Source organism: Sphaerodactylus townsendi, linkage group LG02 (assembly GCF_021028975.2).
Source record: "Sphaerodactylus townsendi isolate TG3544 linkage group LG02, MPM_Stown_v2.3, whole genome shotgun sequence".
NCBI classification, from domain to species: Eukaryota; Metazoa; Chordata; class Lepidosauria; order Squamata; family Sphaerodactylidae; genus Sphaerodactylus; species Sphaerodactylus townsendi.
The window spans coordinates 104,087,119-104,106,762 of NC_059426.1; the positions used below are offsets into that span (position 1 = coordinate 104,087,119).

Below are 19,644 nucleotides of genomic sequence, written 5' to 3' on the forward strand. Positions count from 1 at the left end.
CTAGCTTCAGAAAGGTGGCCACATTTTCACAAGTCATTTGGATCATGGGAATGACCAGAGACACAGTTGTCATGGCAAGTGAGAGGGACTGCATGTAATCCTTACAAGGCATAAGGATTTCAACAGTCTGAGAGTTAGTAAACCACTAATGATGTTTGAACCAGCTCTCCTCCAGCACAACCTCAGAGATCGAGGTGGTCATGACTGTCTTCTGCTCCATCAAATTCTCAAGCATGAGATGGAGTTCTTCCTCTTCTTTTTTTCTCCTGAACATTGCAGTACTGAGGTTACCAGGAAATCTCGAAAATGTGTACCCCCCCCTACCCCTGCTGTTTATATCACTTCCAGGGGAGAAAGATAGAAAATTATGCTCCAGCTGTCTTCAATGACCTTCTTTATTAATCTAAAGTGATATTGCTCATCACATATTGAAGACTTGAGGAGTCTTTGATTGGAATGTGGAATCAAGGAATTCTAAATTCTGTTGGCTTTAATAGTAACTGGCCAGGAAAACCAGACAACAGAGGGCAAGCAAATTGAATCAAGCCAATATCCTGATCCCATGCCCATTTATTCAGAAGTCTCACTGACTTCCTTGGCACTGACTACCAAGAAAGTATGCAGCCTGTGTTTTTTTGTTTAAAAAAACCCTCTCCATTTGCTTTGGAGTTACTGTGTAAACAACAAGCATTTGGTTTCTGTGGCTTCATACTGAGAAAAGGGAGTTGTCAGTAATTAAAACGACTAGGGTTGAGAGTTATGTCAGGTCTGATCCAAACCCCTCTGGAGTCAGTGGCATTCTTTTTGTCAATTCAAGTGATCTCTGGATCATACGCACAGTGACTTGGGACCTTAAAACAACTCTGAAAAATGTTCTGCTGAAACTTTCCAGTTCAGTTTGAAGATGGACACACATGCTGTCAAAGCGGATGACTCAGATGTAGGGCTTCCTGCAGTGTCACTCTTGAGAACAAATGTCTTCCCTTTCAGTAAGTGATACAATATTTCTGTCCTGGCAACTGCAAGACCAGATTGCATTTTTAGTATTCCTTTGACAGGGGAGAAGCTTTTGTTGTAATGGTCTGCTGAAACACTCAGGGCCTAGCTGGGCTGCCGTAATGAAGCTGCTGTTCTTTGTTTCTCCTGCATGCCTCCCGGATGCAGCTTTTTCACATGTGCAACGCACTGGGGTGTCAGGAGAAGCAACGTAACTGCTCAAAGCTGTTTGGTTTGTCACTTTGGATTTGTTACATAAGGCCGTGTTAATGTGAATGGGGCCTTCTGATTATACAGAACAGACTGTGGGAGAAATTCTCTGATGTCTGCCTAAAACAGCAAGCAGACTCCTTGATTATTAACATATTGGGTTCTTATTCCTGTTTCAGACATTAGCATGGAAATATGGGAATGGCTAGGAGACAAAAAAACAGAGAGGTTTGCAGATTCAGTGCAGGAGGGGGAGAGCGGAAAACAAAATATCTTGTGTTCTTAGACTGAATTTTCTTTGTAAGTAAAATGTTACTGAATTTTGATGATCCTTGCTGAGTCTGTCCTTACTCCTGTGTCCCACAGAAAACAATAAAAATCTCTTTAACTCAGTGAGAGAGCTGTAGTCTCTGGTAGATTCCGCATGGGCCAAAAACAACAGTGTGAAAATGGTGTGAAAATGGTGTAAAAGGGTTTAAAACAGTGTAAAAGGGTTTACACCGTTTTTACACTGCTGTTTTTGGCTAATGTGGAATCTGCCATTCACTTACATCAGAATACATAGCTATAGATGTCCCACATAGGAAGGCAGCACATCAGCTACTAAAGGTTCTGTTTTTGTTGTGTGTATTGGACTGTAAAACATGGTATTTTCGAACAGGTACTTTAGAGGTAGTGAAAGGAGAGGGAGGGAGGGAGGGAGGGAGGGAGGGAGGGAAAGGGGAGGGAGGCCAGCTACATGACAACTGTCACCATCCTTAAGCATAGGTCTGGCAGAACATCTCAATCTTACAAACCCTGCAGAATTGCAATAAGTCCGGCAGGGCCCAAGTCTCACTTGAAAGTGTGTTCCACCAGGCTAGGGTCACGGGTCCTCGTTGACCCTGGGTAGATGTTGAGTCAGAGACCACCAGTAAGTTGTTCTCGGTTAAACATAACACTCTTTGGGGGTGTATTGGGAAAGGCTGTCCTACAGATACGAGGACCCCAGACCATTAAAGGCCTTAAAGGTTAACATCAGAACCTTGACCCTGATTCAGCACTCCACCTGGAACCAGGTTGCTAGTGGAGCACTGTTTGAATATGTGTCCTCCCTGGAGTCCCCATAAGGGCCACCCCATTCTTTACCACTTAAAGTTTCCAGAGCAGTCTCACCGGCAACCCTGCATAAAGTGAGTTACAATACTCTAATCTAGGTGATAGTTGCATGGATAATTGTGGCTAAGTCAGGGTGAGTTAGTGGACCTGGTAGAGATGGAAGAATGCCACTCGAGCTATATTCGTGATCTGCATCTCCATTGATAAGAAAGCATTCAAAGTCATGCCAAAACTCCTGATGGTCATTGCTGGTGTCAATTGCACCAACAAGAGTGGGAAGCTGGCACTTCAATCCCAAACCTCTGGGCCCAGGCACAGAACCTCCACTTTCAATGGATTTATTGCAGTTGAATCTGTCTCAGTTATTTCACTGCAGTCTCCAAACCACTGGACAATATAGCTGGGGCAGCATCTGGCCAGCCACCCATCAACAGATAAAGCTGGTTGTCATCTGCATACTAATGACAGCTCAGTCAGAAACTCCAGTCCAGATAGCTGGGTAAGGGGCTGCATGTAGATATTAAATAACATTTGGGAGAGAATTGCTCCTTGACTCTGCACACTAATGGATGTCATGATGATATTATTTTTCTTTGTGCTACCCTCTGTTTGCAACCTTGGAGAAATTAGACTAGCTATTGCAAGGCTGTCCCATGTATACCTGAGTCAGCAAGGCAGTGGGCCAATAGCTCATGATTGACTGTGTCAAACCAAGGGCAGATTCCACCTGGGCCAAAAACAGCAGTGAGAAAATGGTGTGAAAATGGTGTATGTAGTGATGCACTGCTGCCCCAGCAGCACCGTGGTAGAACGTTGGGACGCCAATGGACCTACGGCCTTGCTGGTCGCACCGCACCCCCACTCCTCATCCCCCTATGAGTCACGGGTCATGAACTGTCTGGCTCAGTCACCGGGCGCAGGGACAATGGTCTTGCCCCCAGGTGAGGATTAGGCTCAGACGCTTACGCTCCTCTCCGCACGTAGCCAGGTGAGATCATGCATCACATGATGATCTCCAGGTCTCCCGGTCTCCCGCTCATCTCCCTACCCACCTCCTTTACACGCCCACAATGAAACCCTAATAAAAGGTGCGAGAGACCAGCACAGAGCAGAGTTGTCAGGATCATGAAAACCCGCGCTTCCTGTTGCTGACGCTCTCCGCCAGATGAAACCTCCTCCGCGTCTCGCCTATTCCTTAGCGACGACCCTGCGGGGTTGACTACAGGCGTAAACCATTTTAAACCATTTTACACCATTTTCACACCATGCGGAATCTGCCCAAGTAATCAGATTAAATCAGATTAATAGCAGCAGCACTGACACACCTTGATCTAGCTGTCTACAGAAATTGTTCGTGAGGATGACCAGCGCTGTCTTCATTCTGTGGCCAGGTCCAAAACTGGATTGAAATTAATCCAGAGTCAATGTGTCCTCCAGGAAACTTCGAGCTGTACCACTGCCACTCTCTCAACTACTTTATTCAGGTACAGAAGATTAGACACTGGGTGGGAGTTGGGTGGTTTAATAGGATTTTAAAAATGGCTTCTTTAAAAGCAGGTTTTCCTACATTTTCATTTTAGTACATTTGTTTGCATATCCCCATTTCTCAGGATACCCCTGAATGTCTTTCATTCTCTCTTTCTGCCACTCAGGTGCTTACCCTCTCATCTCTAATTCCACATTTTACCTTGCCTCTTCAATGCCGATTCCCCATGATCTCAGTGAGTGATGTTAATTAACTTGTTTTACCTTTCTGAAAAAGATAACATTAACCCACATAAGAAAATCTTCATAATGATAGTAATGCACTTTATGGGAGAAGTTGACCTTGGAGGAAATCTTGGAGGATTTTGATCTTGGAGGAAAGCACCTTTTGACTATGGGTGTCTCACCTTTATCCTCAAAAAATGCTCTGATTTTCAGAGCAGCTGATTTCCCTCTGCACTGTTCACTCTTACCAGTCAGCTATATCTACCATTGCTGCACTCTCTGAATAAGGACAAATAGATGTCTTTACAAATGTGGTTTCAAGCATCTAAAAATTTTAATATAAGAAAACAAAACTTCTCTGGACTCAAAGAAAAAGGTCCTAGGAGATGTAAACTATTGTACTCCACAGCATTTGCAATCTGTCTTCAAATTGCATAGAAATAAAATGTCTACTTCAAGGTAGGCACACGATGGAATGTGCTGCTGAGGAAAAGGTGCTGATGTGACCACCCCACCACCTCACAAACACCTCAGAATCATATTTTTCAACCAACAAGAAAATTATTCATTTTCCAAGCTGTGTTGACAGCCACAGAGCAAAGAATCCTAAATGTCTGACCACACACGAAAATAGTTGCTTGGGACGAGTCATAGCAATCTTAATGTTTTTGGTTGGAAATAGCTTCAGAAGGGATTGGTTGCTGCTGTATCCTGTCACCAGTTCCTTACCAGCTTACAGTGCTTTCATTTTGATTAATAGTACCGCACATTTTTGGATGCCTAAGTCACCAGAGACGCAGCAAATATTTTTGGTGCTACTCAGTGTATTCATTTGCCAAGGGCTTATCTGGTGCATTAATTGAAGAACTTTCACTTTTCCTTAGTTTAGGAGCCCACCTTGGAAATCCACTGGTTGGGCTGAACTTTATTAGATATGCACTATTGTGGAAAGTTAGAAACCAAAGAGAACTTGTCCCATTGCCCAAAACTGAGTCATTGTTCCTCCAGTCAACAACAGATTCAGAAGCTGTGAGAGTTTCCTGAAGATAAGAGACAAATTGAAGGAAAACCTGACAAAAGGATGATGGTCCACTTTCAAGATAGCATTTCCTTCAAAACTCCTGCCTGCTAATTAACCATTCCAAACATATTTTCAGCAGCATTAAGGGATTTCCTCATCAAAATAAACTTCCTCTCTTGCTATCTTCTTCTTTTTAGCCTCTGGGAATACACATTGCTGTAACAATCAGGGTTAAAGATTCAAACGTTGCTTGTATGTATATGTGTGTGTGTATTTATATATTCATTTGAAGCTTTGCCAATATTGCCCTGGAATCCCAGTGCCTGATCCAAATCCCATTTCAGTTAATGGGATTTTTGCTGTGAACTTCAAGGGAATGGGGACCAAGCTTCCTAGCCTGCAGTCCAGATTGTTTCACTTATACTGCATAATGTGCTTGTAATAAACTACAGATGGACTCCAGCCCTAAAATTCCAATGTCAATCCACTTCCAAAGCTGGAGGTGTTTGTACCTATGGTTGTGCTTGGGCATAATCTCAAAAACAAGCTGCTCATTCCGAGTGTGCACACTCCCTAATCCACCCACCCCTTAGCCAATAAACTGCACTGTCTGAAAGATCAGGTCCTAATTTCCCAAGTAAGAGATGCCAGGACTCAAGGCTCCCTGGAAGTCACATCTCATGACTCTGTCAGGGAAAGAACCAGACTTGGTAAAGTCTGGTTTTGAGATGAGTCACTCTGGAACCAGTTTTAACATAAGCATGATGAGAGACACTTATGATGATCCTATATGGATTAGAACAGGAATTTAGTCTGCCTGTCTCCAGCTAATGAACAGGTGAGACTCCCATATATGTTGGAACAGTGGCCAAGGGAACTTAGGCTCAGTGATTTTAAGCCAGTATCTCTCAGTTTAATTTATCTCATAGAGTTTTATGAGGCTGAAATACGACAGAACCATAGACAGGGAAGCACCATGAAGAAATGTGGAAGAACCATGAAGAACTTTGCATTCCTGGAAGAAAGGTGAGTGATATAGGCAATTATTATTAATTCATTGAATGTGGATGAACTTTCAATTCATGATTACATTAACACATTCAAAGTTGACTGAAATAAAATCCATCGAAACTGGGACACCAACTGCCCAGTTTGGACTGGGCAGAATTAACATTAACTGCTACTGTCTAGAGCCTGGATGTAATCTTGCTTGCCTCCTTTTCCAAGGAGGCCCAGGTCACAAATGTAGCCTGAATGGCATTTTTCCATCTATGCCAAGCTAAGCAGCTGATGCCTTATCTGTCTCTTCTCATTCTAACCCCTCTGATTCATTCAATTGTCACCTCCAGATCAGACTACTGTATGCAGGGATGTTCTGGAAATTTCAGCTGGTCCAGTGTGGCAAGAATCCTTACAGGGATGCTGCGATCGCATATACCATATATACTCATGTATAAGTCGAATTTTTCAGCACATTTTTAATGCTGAAAAAGCTCCCCTCGACTTATATGTGGGTCATTAAAAATTTTTTGTGTTTTTACTTTGCTGGCCAGCAGGGGGCGCAGTTTTTATGCTAGCGACACCAAAATTTCAGGGTACCCTCAGAAGACACTCCTGATGATACTAGCCAAGTTTAATAATGTTTGGTTCAGGGGGTCCAAAGTTATGGACCCCCAAAGGAGGTGCCCCCATTCCCCATTGTTTTCAATGAGAGCTATTAGTAGATGAGGCTACCCTTTTGAGGGTCCATAACTTTGGACCCTCTGACCCAAACTTCACCAAACCTGGCTGGTCTCATCAGGAGAGTCTCTTTATGATACCAGCCAGGTTTGGTGAAGTTTGGGTCAGGGGATCCAATGTTATTGATCCCCAAAAGGGTGCCCCATCCCCCATTGTTTACAATGGAAGCTAATGGTAGATTTTCCATTTCTGATAATATCCCTCTTAAAATCTAAGTTGGGTTACATTTGGACATACATATGATGATGAGGAATTCAGTTTTGAAGGATTTTAACTCCTGTGTTTTAGCTTGGTTGCTGATTGAGCTAAGGTTTTTGTACTTTTAAAGTTACTGTTGAGACCATATTGTTCTTGTTGACCCTCTTTTCCACTTACAGAGCCAGTTTACTGTTTTTCTTTGAAATACATATTCAAAAACATTTAACCTACTGATGCCTCAATTGATGTAATTTTATTGGTATCTATTTTTATTTTTGAAATTTACCAGCAGCTGCTGCATTTCCCACCCTCGACTTATACACAAGTCAATAAGTTTTCCCAGTTTTTTGTGGTGAAATTAAGTGCCTCGACTTATATGCGGGTCGACTTATACATGAGTATATACGGTACAACCAATGTTTTGCCAGCTGCAATGGCTCCCAATTGAATACTCAATCAGGTTCAAGGTTTGGGTGTTAACTTTTAAAGCCCTAAGTAATCTGGAATCATGCCTGAGGGACTGCCTCTCCCAATCCACACACACACACACACCCCAGCTGTCCTCAACCAGATCCAGAAGTTTTTTATCTCTATTTTTCCCTCTAGCAATTGAGACCTATACCCTGAGGAATCTGGCTCAATTCCACAGGGTCTGCAAGACTGGGATGTTCTGTCAGGCCTGTGGTTGGGGCAGCAATGGTTACCATTTAGCTGCCTCTTGCCCCAAATTCCCCCAATTTTTAATCATTTTTATTTTTTTAGTTTTTATATCTTCAGTTGTTTATGGTTTTGTTTTCCTCTTCTACTCTTTCCCCTTTGTTAACTAGCCATCCTGCATTGACCTTCAGCTGATGGGCACCAATGGGAATTTTAAAATGTTGTATCATGAAGACCAATTGGACTCCATTTTCATCAAGAGCAGATTGGATGTCTGCCCAGTGTTTTCCACAGCAGATTTTACTGATTGGAATTTTTATCACTAAATGGTATCAAAAAATCAGGGAATCCATCTTCCCTACATTTCAAGTGAATTGGACAATAAGATCCAATTTTAAAACTCCTTGAATAAGGTTCCCCCAGCTATCCAATTCACAAAGTGGAAGAAAAGCAGAAAAATGGCTGCGAGTTTTCTGGAATGGAGTGTTATTATTTAAGAGCCTGCATGATGTAGTGGTTAAGAACAGGGGGAGTCTAACCTGGAGAACCGATTTTGATTCCCCATTTCTCCACATGAGCAGCAAACTCTTATCTGGTGAGCTGGATTTGTTTCCCTGCTCCTACACATGAAGTCTGCTGGGTGACATTTATTCCATGGTTCACAGTTCTCTCAGAACTCTCTCAGCCCCACATACCTCACGAGGTGCTTGTTGTGAAGAAATGAAGGGAAAGAGTTTGTTAGCTGCTTTGAGACTCTTTCCGGTTGAGAACAGTGGGGTATAAATCCAAACTCTTCTTCTTCTACTTAGTAACTGCAAATAAAAACAGTTCTTCCAGAATGTCTTAGTGAGGCACCCACCTGCCAGGCCAATCAAGTTGCAGAGGAAAGGGAGCCTACCAATCCAAATCTAAGCAATGAAAAATGCAAAATATTACCACCAAATCATTAAGCAGAGGAAAGGATAGAAAGATCCAGGAGTTGTTCTGAAAAGACTTTGACTTTCTTCAATATAGTTTACCCAATCTGATGCAGCTAAGCCAAATAACTTCAAGGGTAAGCAAAATGTGACTGCACATCTGTGTAGATGGATGGCTACCAAGGACAAGGCCTTCTTGGTTGTGGCACTTCACTTATGTAGCACCTTCCTCGTAACTCTCAGTCTGGTGAGAAATCTTGAGACTTTTTGAGCCAGTACATTACATACTTTTATGGAATATTGTTTTCAAGGAGAAAATTAAACTGAAGAGAACTGATTTTGTTCTCATGTGAGTTTGTTCATTTTTAATAATTTTTATTGTATCATTTGAATTTTACAGTTTATAGTAATTTCCTTCTTCATACATTTTCCAACAATACTTTTTCCCCCTTTTCTCCCTCCCCCCATTTCTTCTTCTTCATAGTTTTGTCACATAAACAGCAGTAAGTTCATTCTCTGTAGCCTCTTCTCCCATATTTCTTCATTGACTCGAGCTTCTTTCATCCAGTCCACGTATATTATCCATATCTTCAAAATTTCATTCTGTTTATCTTGCCACATCTTATTTTTGGTTAATATATCGAAAATATCAAGTGTCACTTGTTCCCAGATATATTCTAACCATTTCTGAAGTGTCCATTTTTTCTCTTCTTTCCAGCCCAAGGCTATTGTTGCATGGGCTGCTTTAATCATTATTTTATACATATAACCACATTGTTTATCCACCCTTCTGTCTTCCATTACACCCATGAACACTAAGTCATTATTTAAATTAGTATTAATCTTCACCAGTTTCTCGATATATAACAATACAATTGTCCAAAAATGTTTTACTTCTGCACATTCTATCCACATATGGCTATAATATGCCTCTTGGTCTCCACAGTGCCAGCATTTAGAACTAAGTCCTTTTATCATATATGCTAGTTGTTTTGGTGTTCTATACCATTTTAATATCACTTTTCTTTCTAACTCCATATATTTCTCAATCTTTATATTTTTCCAACTGTCTATTAATTTTTCAGTATTACCCATGTCTAGAAATCCTTCCTTCTCCCATTTTTGATTCAATGTTCTTATCATGAATTCCTTATCATCTACCATATATTTGTATATATGCCCTAGAATTTTCCCTTTGCATTTTCCATATAGCTCCAGACATTTCAACATTATACATTCTCCTTTTATCCATGAAACCTTTATCCTTTCCCAAATGCCTCTCAAAACCAACCAGTTCTCGTTTCCTCCTATCTCTATAACATTTTGTAATGTCATAATTTCTCCTCCTTCCTTATGTGAGTTTGTTCATTACCTTCTAGTTTACTGTTTGTGTTTATAGGCACTGTCTACTGTTTACAAAATTCCCAAAGATTCAGGGGTAGTGCCTGAGGAAGACCTCAATAGGATATAATGATGTGGCTGGCCTCCACACGGGCCAGGACTTTCACAGCCCTGGCCCCGGCCTGGTGGAACACTCTTCCTCCAGCTGTCCGGGCCCTGCGGGACCTTGGTGAGTTCCACAGGGCCTGTAAGACTGAGTTGTTCCACCGGGCCTTTGGAGTGTCCAGTGGCTGAAATGTGCGCCCCCTCTCTCTCTATTCGATTACCACCATATGCTACCCTCTTAGAGGGGAGTCCGGCTGTTCCCTTTCCTTAGGGAGGCCTTTAATTAAATTGGGTTTTGGGGTGCCTGATATCTTTGTATTGACCGCTGCCTTTAATAGATTTTAATAGATTTTATTGGTTTAATAATTTTACTGATTGTAATGAATATTGTTGTGCACCGCCCAGAGCCCCTCGGGGATGGGGCGGTCTACAAATTCAATAAATAAATAAATAAATAATACCATAAAGAATCTGAAAATTGTCCAGACTTGACAGCCAGGTGAAGTTTTCAGATGAAATGGATAAATGGGCATATCTTTACATGGCAAAGTTTATAAGATATATTGTTTCTGGAAAATGGATACTGTTTATAAGACAATGCTGCATTATCAGAAGGAAATTCACACAAATACTAACACCAAATCTGGTAGGTGGACAGTTTTTGGAAATAGATACAGAAACCATGAGCTGTTTTTTTTAAAAAAAAAATTCTGTATGTTTATGTTTTAATTTCAGTCACACAGTGGGAGGATGGGATCTTGCAGGAGTTATATTGAACATGTTGGGTAAGGGGTAGCACCATCATGCACAATCTGCTGCCCCCATACATGTGCTAAGTGTAAATGTATATAGCTAAGGGGCATGCCAATCATATGGTAGAAGTATGTTTGGAAATTTCTGCAGAAAGAATGTGGGGAGGATTGTCTATTTCCATGTGGCCAGGAAGAGATGCTGTGACTCAGCGTGTAGGCAGGCATTGGTCCCAGCGTCTCTACCCATCTGGCTTTAGCTCACTTTTCTATCTTCAGTCTTTGAGCTCTGCCTTTCCTGTCCTTTGGGACCCTGCTTCTCTGCCCCTCCTTCACCAAGTCTTGCACCACAACCTACAATGTTCCCATGCATGTTTATTTTTTTTTTGGGGGGGGGGGGGATGGCTATTTTATTTTCAGGTTTTTTCCTAATAATTATCAGCATAGATTTTTGCCTTTTCACTGCAGCAGAACTTCAGGTGGACCTCTTTATTGAGCTATCCACTATGAGCACAAGGTCTCTTTCCTCCTCCATCTCAGCAGGTTCAGAGCCGGTTAGCATTCAGACCACTTCAAGTTGGAATTTTTTTGTCCCAGTGTGCATCACCTTACACTTATTTACAATGAACACCATTTACCACATTGTTGCCTGCTCAATTTATGGAGATTCTCCACTAGCTCTTCACAGTTAGTCTTGCTTTCCGACACTATGGAAATTTTGTGCTGTTTGCAAAAATGGCCACTACACAGCTTATTCCCTAGTTCCAGATAATTTATGAGCAAACTAAATGGCACCAGTCCTAATACTAATTCTTTGGGACCCCATTGCTTACTTCCCACCATTGAAATAACAGTCTATTCTACTGTTCCTTTCATTTGGCCAATATTTATTTCATAATATGACCCATCAATGTATCCCATGACAGCTAAGCTTATTCAGGAGTCTTTGGTAAGGTACATCATCAAAAGTGTTTTGAAAGTCTTCTGGATCACTGTTGTCTACATGCCTGTTCACTTTCTCAAAGAAATGTTTATGAGGCAGAACTTTCTTTTGCAGAAGCCATGCTAATTTTCTTTCAGCAAGCTGTGTTCTTCCATATGCCTAATAACTGTATGTAGTTCCCACTAATTTGCCTAGCACAGATGTTAAGCTAACTGCCCTGAAATTTCCTGGTTCCTCTCAGGACCCCTTTTTAAAACATTAGGGTAATGTTTGCTCCACTCCAGTTCTCTGATACAGTGGCTGATTTTCTTGACAAATTACAAATACTGGTTAGAATATCAACAAGGCCTTGACCTGAATGACCCAGACAAGCTGATTGTCAAATGTCAAAAGTTAAGTAGAGCTTAATACTTATGGATGGGAGACCACCATCACCAGAGGCAGGCAATAGCAAAACTCCTCTGTAGTCTCATGCCTTAAAAACCCTATGAGTTGGCTGCAACTTGATAGCACTTTACATACACACAGGTCAAGAAATCTGGAGCTTGTGATTTTTGTAACAAGATCCACACTGAATTTCAACCTAGGATATTGCCACATGAGTTATCTGCCTTGATTTCAATGCTTTTGGAGATAAGTTTTTTTTTCCTGCTGTCCCACAGCATTATGCTGAATTTGTATATCTCTGGGTTTCCCTGGTATTTCAGTTTTGTCTGAAGTTTTGGGGGAAATTGCAGCAAAGCCTTCTGTGTGGCTACTGTGTGGGTGGAAAATCTGGATTTTCTGGACAACATAGCAACCATTTTTTCATACCCTATCCCCAGAGCAGCTTTTTAAAAGTTGGCACTAGAATAAATCATTAATTCAATGTAGTGCTGTATAATTGTAGTAAGTTACCTGAATTTTCAAATTTCATTTTAAAAAATTAAATCTCTAGACCCCCTCACTATGGAGATATAAGAGAATATTTTCATAAAGGAAGAGGATAGAGACTTAAAATGAAAACTGATGATTCAGTGAACCTGTTACACTTGTAGCTATACAATATTAAATCAATATATTGATATACTAGCTAGCACCAATTGTTTTTTAAATTGCAAAAGTTCTGGTGGCCCAGGGAAAAGTAGTAACCAACAGATCTATCTGTTGTGCTTTGATTGCAGCTGCATTAGCAGTGGGGAAAACTACAAAAATCATCTCCATGTGGAAGTCACCTGACTGATTTTCTTGCTAATTTCCCCACAGCTGTGCTTTTGTAGGTAAACACTGATATGCCTTAATTGGTCTTCAGATGCAGGACCCAATATCAAACCCTCCAGAGAAAGAATCTTTCCAGAGGCATAATATTTAAAAGTAGATTTCAACTTGGAAATTGGTAGAAGTATTTTTCTGCTCCTGTACTGGAGAGAATGTTTTCCCTTAAATGTTTCCGTCATAGTGAAGTGAACTCTCTAGGGAAAGCCCACAGTTACATTGCCTGCCTCTACTTTGTACTCTAAATAGCTTTCAAAAAACAGTGATTTTTATTACCAAATGAGTCATATGCTTGTTTTTATGAACTGGTGCACATGTTGCATATCCATTATTAATTCATGCTTCTGTCCATGATGATGAAGTCAGAGAGAGTTGCAAGGAGGCAGCTGCTTAGATCCAGTGGCCATGTATGTACATTCAAAGCTTGCAGCCAAAATCAACAGTGTCTCTTTACACTTGGTGTAGGGAATGATGACGTTACATAAATTAGATGTTTGAACTAATGACTACAGATGGAGGATCTTTTCCCCCCTGAAGAAATACAACTTCAACAATTACACAGTAGTAATTTCTTGGTTTGTAAATTGAGAGACAATTGGCACAGCACAATTAAGAAGTTCTGGGATGTCTTTTTAAAAAAATCTGCCCCCTCATTTTTTGTTCAGACACTACATACAAAAAAAGCATCAGGATGAAAAAGGCTCCCCTCTCCACCCACCATTTCCTTCCACCTGAAGTTAAAACTCTCACGCCTGACATTTTATGGTGCTGCAGTGATTTTCCGTGCCTGCAGCCATTTGAGTAAGGTTACCCCAGGCTGTTTGCTGGGTGTAACAACATGGGTGCCTTTTAAGCCCAAAAAGGACATCGTTGTACTCAACTTGCTCTGCCAATTCCAACAATATATAGTTTCCCTTTTTAAATTTTTGATGAGCTATCTTCAAAGACATGAACACACAATATGAGAATCTCAGCTGATTTTCATATCACATGCTCATGTCTTTGAAGATAGCTCATTGAATTTTTTAAAGGGAAAATGATATATTGCTGAAATTGGCAGGAGGAGCTGAGTACAACCATGTACTTTTGGGACAGAAAAGGTACCCAGCAGTGGAGTACCCAGGAGATCCTCTGAAGATGCCAGCCACAGATGCAGGCGAAACGTCAGGAGAGAATGCTGCTAGAACACGGCCATACAGCCCAGAAACCACACAGCACCCCAGTGATTCTGGCCATGAAAGCCTTCGACAATGCATAGCATATTTTTATTCTGGCATTAACTTTTGTACCAAACTCCACTTTGTCAGCTCCACATGTTGACAATTCTCCATACAGCTCTTATTGCAAGTGTGAAAACAGTTCCTCTGTGCTTCCCTTGCTCCAGCTGCCCATCGCTCCATTTCCCCCTCTCTGCTATTGAAGGGCTTTTTTTTTTCAAAAATGACTATTGCTGGGAATTCACTATAACGCAATAGCCTTAAAACAATTTGTCACAATTATTTATTTGATCTTTTGAATTCCCAGCTTGCTTTTTAAAAAATAAACTTTGGGAATTCAGAGGGTCTAGTGGATTGTAATAATAATTATATTATTGGATTTGGGAAAGGTTACATCAAAATCTGGAATGTGAACAATTAGGGGATGACATCATGTGGCTGCTTAAAACCTCCCACTGCAGTTCAGATATTGATTTGGAGCCATCTTCTGTGTGGAAGCAATCTAGTAAAAACTGGCCCCAAGCCAGCCGGGGAACTTCATTGCTGAAAGTGGGGATTTTAGACATCTACCTATCCAGAAGTCAGAGACTCAGCTCTGGTTTGGCTAGTTGCCTTTCTGTAACAAAATACTGATCCTGTGATGACTATGTATATTCAGGGTGATGCAATGTCACTCCATGGTCACACAGACAAAATGTCATATAGATATTTTTTAATTCACCAGAAAATAGATCTTCTATGAACTTTTTACTAGTTTAACACATAGGAACTTAATTGTTGTGACTGAACATTAAAATGCTGTGCTAAAACCATCCAGAGCTATAATTAATCCAGAAGTGAAAAATTGCTGAAATCATTGTTGAAAACTAGTGTACTGTTTTCTAATTCATGGCATTTTTTCTTAAAACATGTGTTCCATTAAGATTTTTTGGCTCCTGACTATCTCCCACATTACAACATGACTATAAAGTGTTTTTAAGTCTGAACACAGCAGAAATATCATGTTTATCATTATGTCAGAAATATGTAATTTGCTTAATTTGACCTGATCTGACATTTGTATCTTTTCTGCATTTTGTTTAACAAAAACCACACTTCTGCAGGCAACTCTCAGTGGTGCGCGTTGTGTATGTGTATTTGCAAATACAGGACTATTAGAACACAGACTAGCATGGTCTTAAATTATTATGAAAGACATAATTTTGCTGAAAAGGAGGCCTTTAGACTGATCCAGGAATGTCCCCACAGCTGCTTGGAATGAACATCCAACACATATCTGAACCCTCCAGTCCAGACACATGGAGACTTCAGCATGAGCCAACGGGTGGCACTGACACACTTCACCATAGAAAGCTATTTTCTCTTGAGTGAAGTGTAAAGGAAGAAGTCAATTTATTAACACTAACTAAACTGAAAGAAAAAATTAAAATGAAATAGTGTCCGTACAGAGGCTTTGAACTGGAGCTAAATAAAGACATGGCAAAAATCCATCTCAAGAAACCAGTGTTCACGTCGCTGAGAATATATTATGTAAACAAAGTTTCTAGGACAGTAAATTATGAAAGAGGCACTGCTGAATACTTCACTCCATCAACTGAGGTTTGTCTAAAACAAATGGTGTAGAAAACTGAACAGACAAGCAACCTCTATTTCTACTACAAGTTATTGTCAAATTCCAGACTTCAAGGTCAAGAAAAAAGTATTTTCCAACACCAGACAAGTTGTCTATCAAACTGGGGAGTTGTCTATCAAGCACTTAAAATTAGTTTTCCAAGACCTTCTTTCGGAAGCTGTGTTCAGGCTTCAAAGTCTGAAATCCATTCCTGACATGATGTTTTACAAAAGAGTGAGAAGTATAGGAGCTAACCTTCTAAGGTGCCAGTGCACTGAGACAACAAAATGAGGCTTGTCTTAATTTTTTAACATAAAAACCATGCGTTCAAACACTAACCTTAAATGTCCAACACACCCAAACAATAGAAACCAGACAACTTCAGTGCATTTGACAACTCTCCCTCAACTCTAAGATACTATCTGATTGAGTATTTCCCTGTACTAATACAGGATACATGATTTAGGGATGTTCCATACTGCTTGTTGTCTACTTTTTGCTAGGAAGGAGATGAGGAATGCCTCTTTAAGCATTAATTTTAATTGTGTAATCTAAATTAAGAATTATTTGTATTGCATGTGTGCACTCCTTCCTATTCCTGAGCTGCAAGTTACAGCCTGTGGAAACTTGGTACTTGACGATATAAAGGGAGACACTGGCTACCAAGTGGGCCACCAGGGCCCTTCGGTAATATTTGACTAATAACCCATTGTGCCTTGTTACTGATCATTCATTCCTGCAATGAATGAGCCAAATGAAGGATCATAATGCTTGGGTGCCACATTGGTATCTCCCTCTCTTCTCCTTCCGCTTCTTGGTGCAGCAGTGCACCGGCTGGATGCATGCCAATGTGGACTTCATGCCAAAGATCTTTGAGTGGGACAAACAGGACATCTTGTCAAGAAGGAAGTGTGTCTTGGGATGATGACGGAGGCCTCTGGGGAGACAGGGGCACAGGAAGACCCCCACCAGGAAGCAAGGGGAGAAGGCAGCCCCACCACTTGGGAGTGCCACCGATGGAAAATATCACTACCACTAACAGATATCATCATGTATTACTTCACCCGAAAAACCCTTCTAAGACTTATTGATCTGTAGTAATTTGTTAAAGCTTCAGTGTCTTAAATATATCTGATGCCCAGGTAATCTGCCCTCTATACTAAACATTAACACTGTGACATTTAGCCTGGTTTTCCGTCTTTCCCGAAGCCCTTCAGCTCAGGATCACACCACTCAACTTTTTAATTTTATCTGAAGCAAGGACTTAGGTAAGGGGGGTTCTTGGGTTCAACCCCCCCCCCATTCATGTCCGAAGCTCCACCCCTCCGTTTGTGGGTTTTTAAAACATTTCAGTGTTTGTTTCAGTTTTTGGCCTGCAGGGGGCGCATTGTTTAGGCTAGCAGCACCAAACTTTCAGGGATTGTTTGGGGGACTCTCTTGATGATACTACCCAGGTTTGGTGAGGTTTGGTTCAGAGGGTCCAAAGTTATGGACTCCCAAATGGGGTGCCCCCTTCCTCCATTGTTTCCAATGGGAGCTAATAGAAGATGGGGGCTACATCTTTGAGGGGCCATAACTTTGTACACCCTGAACCAAACTTCACCAAACCTGGGATCCATTATCAGGAGAGTCTCTTATTGATACCACCCAGGTTTTGTGAAGTTTGGTCAAGGGGGTACAAAGCTATGGACTCCCAAAAGGAGTTTCCAATGGGAGCTAATAGAAGATGGGGCTACACCTTTGAGGGTCCGTAACTTTGGACCCCCTGAACCAAACTTCACCAAACCTGGGTGGTATCATTATGAGAGTCTCCTAAAGATACCCTGAAAGTTTGGTGCTTCTAGCTTAACAATTGCACCCCTGACAGCAGGCACCCCCCAAATTTCCCCAGATTCTCCTTTTAAATCTACTCCTTTCGGCATGGATTTAAAGGGAGAATCTGAGGTCCTCTGTTTAGAAGAAGAAGAAGAGTTTGGATTTATATCCCCCCTGTCTCTCCTGTAGGAGACTCAAAGGAGCTTACAATCTCCTTGCCCTTCCTCCCTCACAACAAACACCCTGTGAGGTGGGTGGGGCTGAGAGAGTTCCGAAAAGCTGTGACTAGCCCAAGGTCACCCAGCTGGCGTGTGTGGGAGTGCACAGGCTAATCTGAATTCCTCAGATAAGCCTCCACAGCTTAAGTGGCAGAGCACGGAATCAAACCCGGTTCCTCCAGATTAGAATGTACCTGCTGTTAACCACTACACCACATTGAAAGAGATGCTGTTTCAGGGTGGGGGATAATCCACCCCCAAACAGCATCACTTTCAATGTTGTTTAACTAGGGACCCCAGATTCTCCCTTTAAGGTGGATTTAAAAGGAGAATTTGGGCTCTCTAGTTTAAACACCATTGAAAGTGATGCTGTTTGGGGATGGATTCCAGCATCACAGAGGCTGCCCGGGGGGGCAGGGTGGGGGGGGGACTCAGATTTTGCACTGGGCTCCATTTTCCCTGTATGCCTCTGCCCAGAGGGGAGGGCAGAAGGAACTGCCAGCTGGTGGGGGAGAGGGCAGGGGAGTCTGCTGTCCCTGGCCTCAAAGAGCTGCTTTTATAAGTGCTAGGCCAGGGGCGGGGCTTGGGGAGGCGTGGCCATGCCCTAGGGGCGGGTGGGGGTGTGGCCCCATCCCCAAACCCCACCCATAAAAAATCTATACCTACGTCCCTGATCTGAAGATTCTAAACTAGAATGTAATCTCTTCTTTGTAGTATTCTGTAGTACTCAGATCAGTTACTTCATTCACATTGAAACTGCAATTATTTTAAACTGTGCATCCTGTTTTGATTGTTAACTGCAGTTTCTGATTGTACACACTGAGGAAGCTGTTGATTCTTCACACAGGGGAACAGCAAAAGCATCTTTATAGGTAAGTTGCCTTTGAAGGAGAGAGCTGTCACAGCTTAGGGCATTCTTGTCATAATCAGTTTACTTATAAAAATATGTATGTTGAGGAAATGTTAGGTGGTGAAGAAAGAAGCAGAGTCCCAAATTAAACATACATCAAAGTTGCTCTCCAGTGAGATTACAAATTCAAACTGGTGCTTCATAACTGTCCTTGCTCAGTTATGAAACCTTGCTGGTTTCAGCTCCCTGGCAATGGAATCAGTGTTTCGCCAACAATTAACTGACCATGCGTGACCACTGCTTCCCAGCAGTGACCTGATAATTACAACCCAATTTCTATAACATACCTCTGCGTTTTTATCTTTCCTGTAAAATATTTTAAGTGTTTTTTTTTAAAAAAAACAACTTTTTAAAAGAATGGGCTTTTAAAATAACCATTTGAAATTTCAGTAATCAATGACCTTTTGAAAGAAACACTTTTAGTATCGACACAGGAAAAAAACACATTTTGGTTGGTCTGGAGCAAGCCTGCAAGCCCACAGTTCCCAGATAATTGCTAAGATTAAAACTGGGAAAGTATTTTACAGAAATTCCAAGAATGATACAATATACTACCTAGTGACAGGATCCAGCAGAAGAATTAATGGAAAGTATTGATAGAGAAGACATTTCCTTTTCTTTCCCTTCTGTGTGCAGCTTGCATTACTGAAGGAGGAGACAAACTTGATTTCATCTGATTCTTCATCATCACTGCAGCAGCACATCTTGGAGAGAGAAAGGCACGGAAAGATCCAACATTCTGTATGGACACGTATGCTGGATACAAGCTTGAGTACTCCTAAGTAAATCCTAGATGCACTTACAATGCAATCCTGAACAGAATTATACCCTTTTAAGAAATGTATGTTTTGCAAGCCATGAGCTTTTGCATCTCCCTCTGGTACATAAGCAGCCAGTTTCAACAAACGTTCAGAAATAAACCCATATCTTTCA

The 19,644-nt window shown here is 41.4% G+C and overlaps 1 long non-coding RNA gene across 1 annotated transcript; it reads left to right on the plus strand.

Annotated features, from left to right (window-relative positions):
- Positions 1 to 852: 852 nt before the first annotated feature.
- LOC125426009 lies at positions 853 to 19,431 on the plus strand. Its single transcript, XR_007243483.1, has 3 exons — positions 853 to 989; positions 18,605 to 18,673; positions 19,348 to 19,431. It is a non-coding gene; the product is annotated as an uncharacterized LOC125426009 (long non-coding RNA).
- The last annotated feature ends 213 nt before the right edge of the window (positions 19,432 to 19,644 follow it).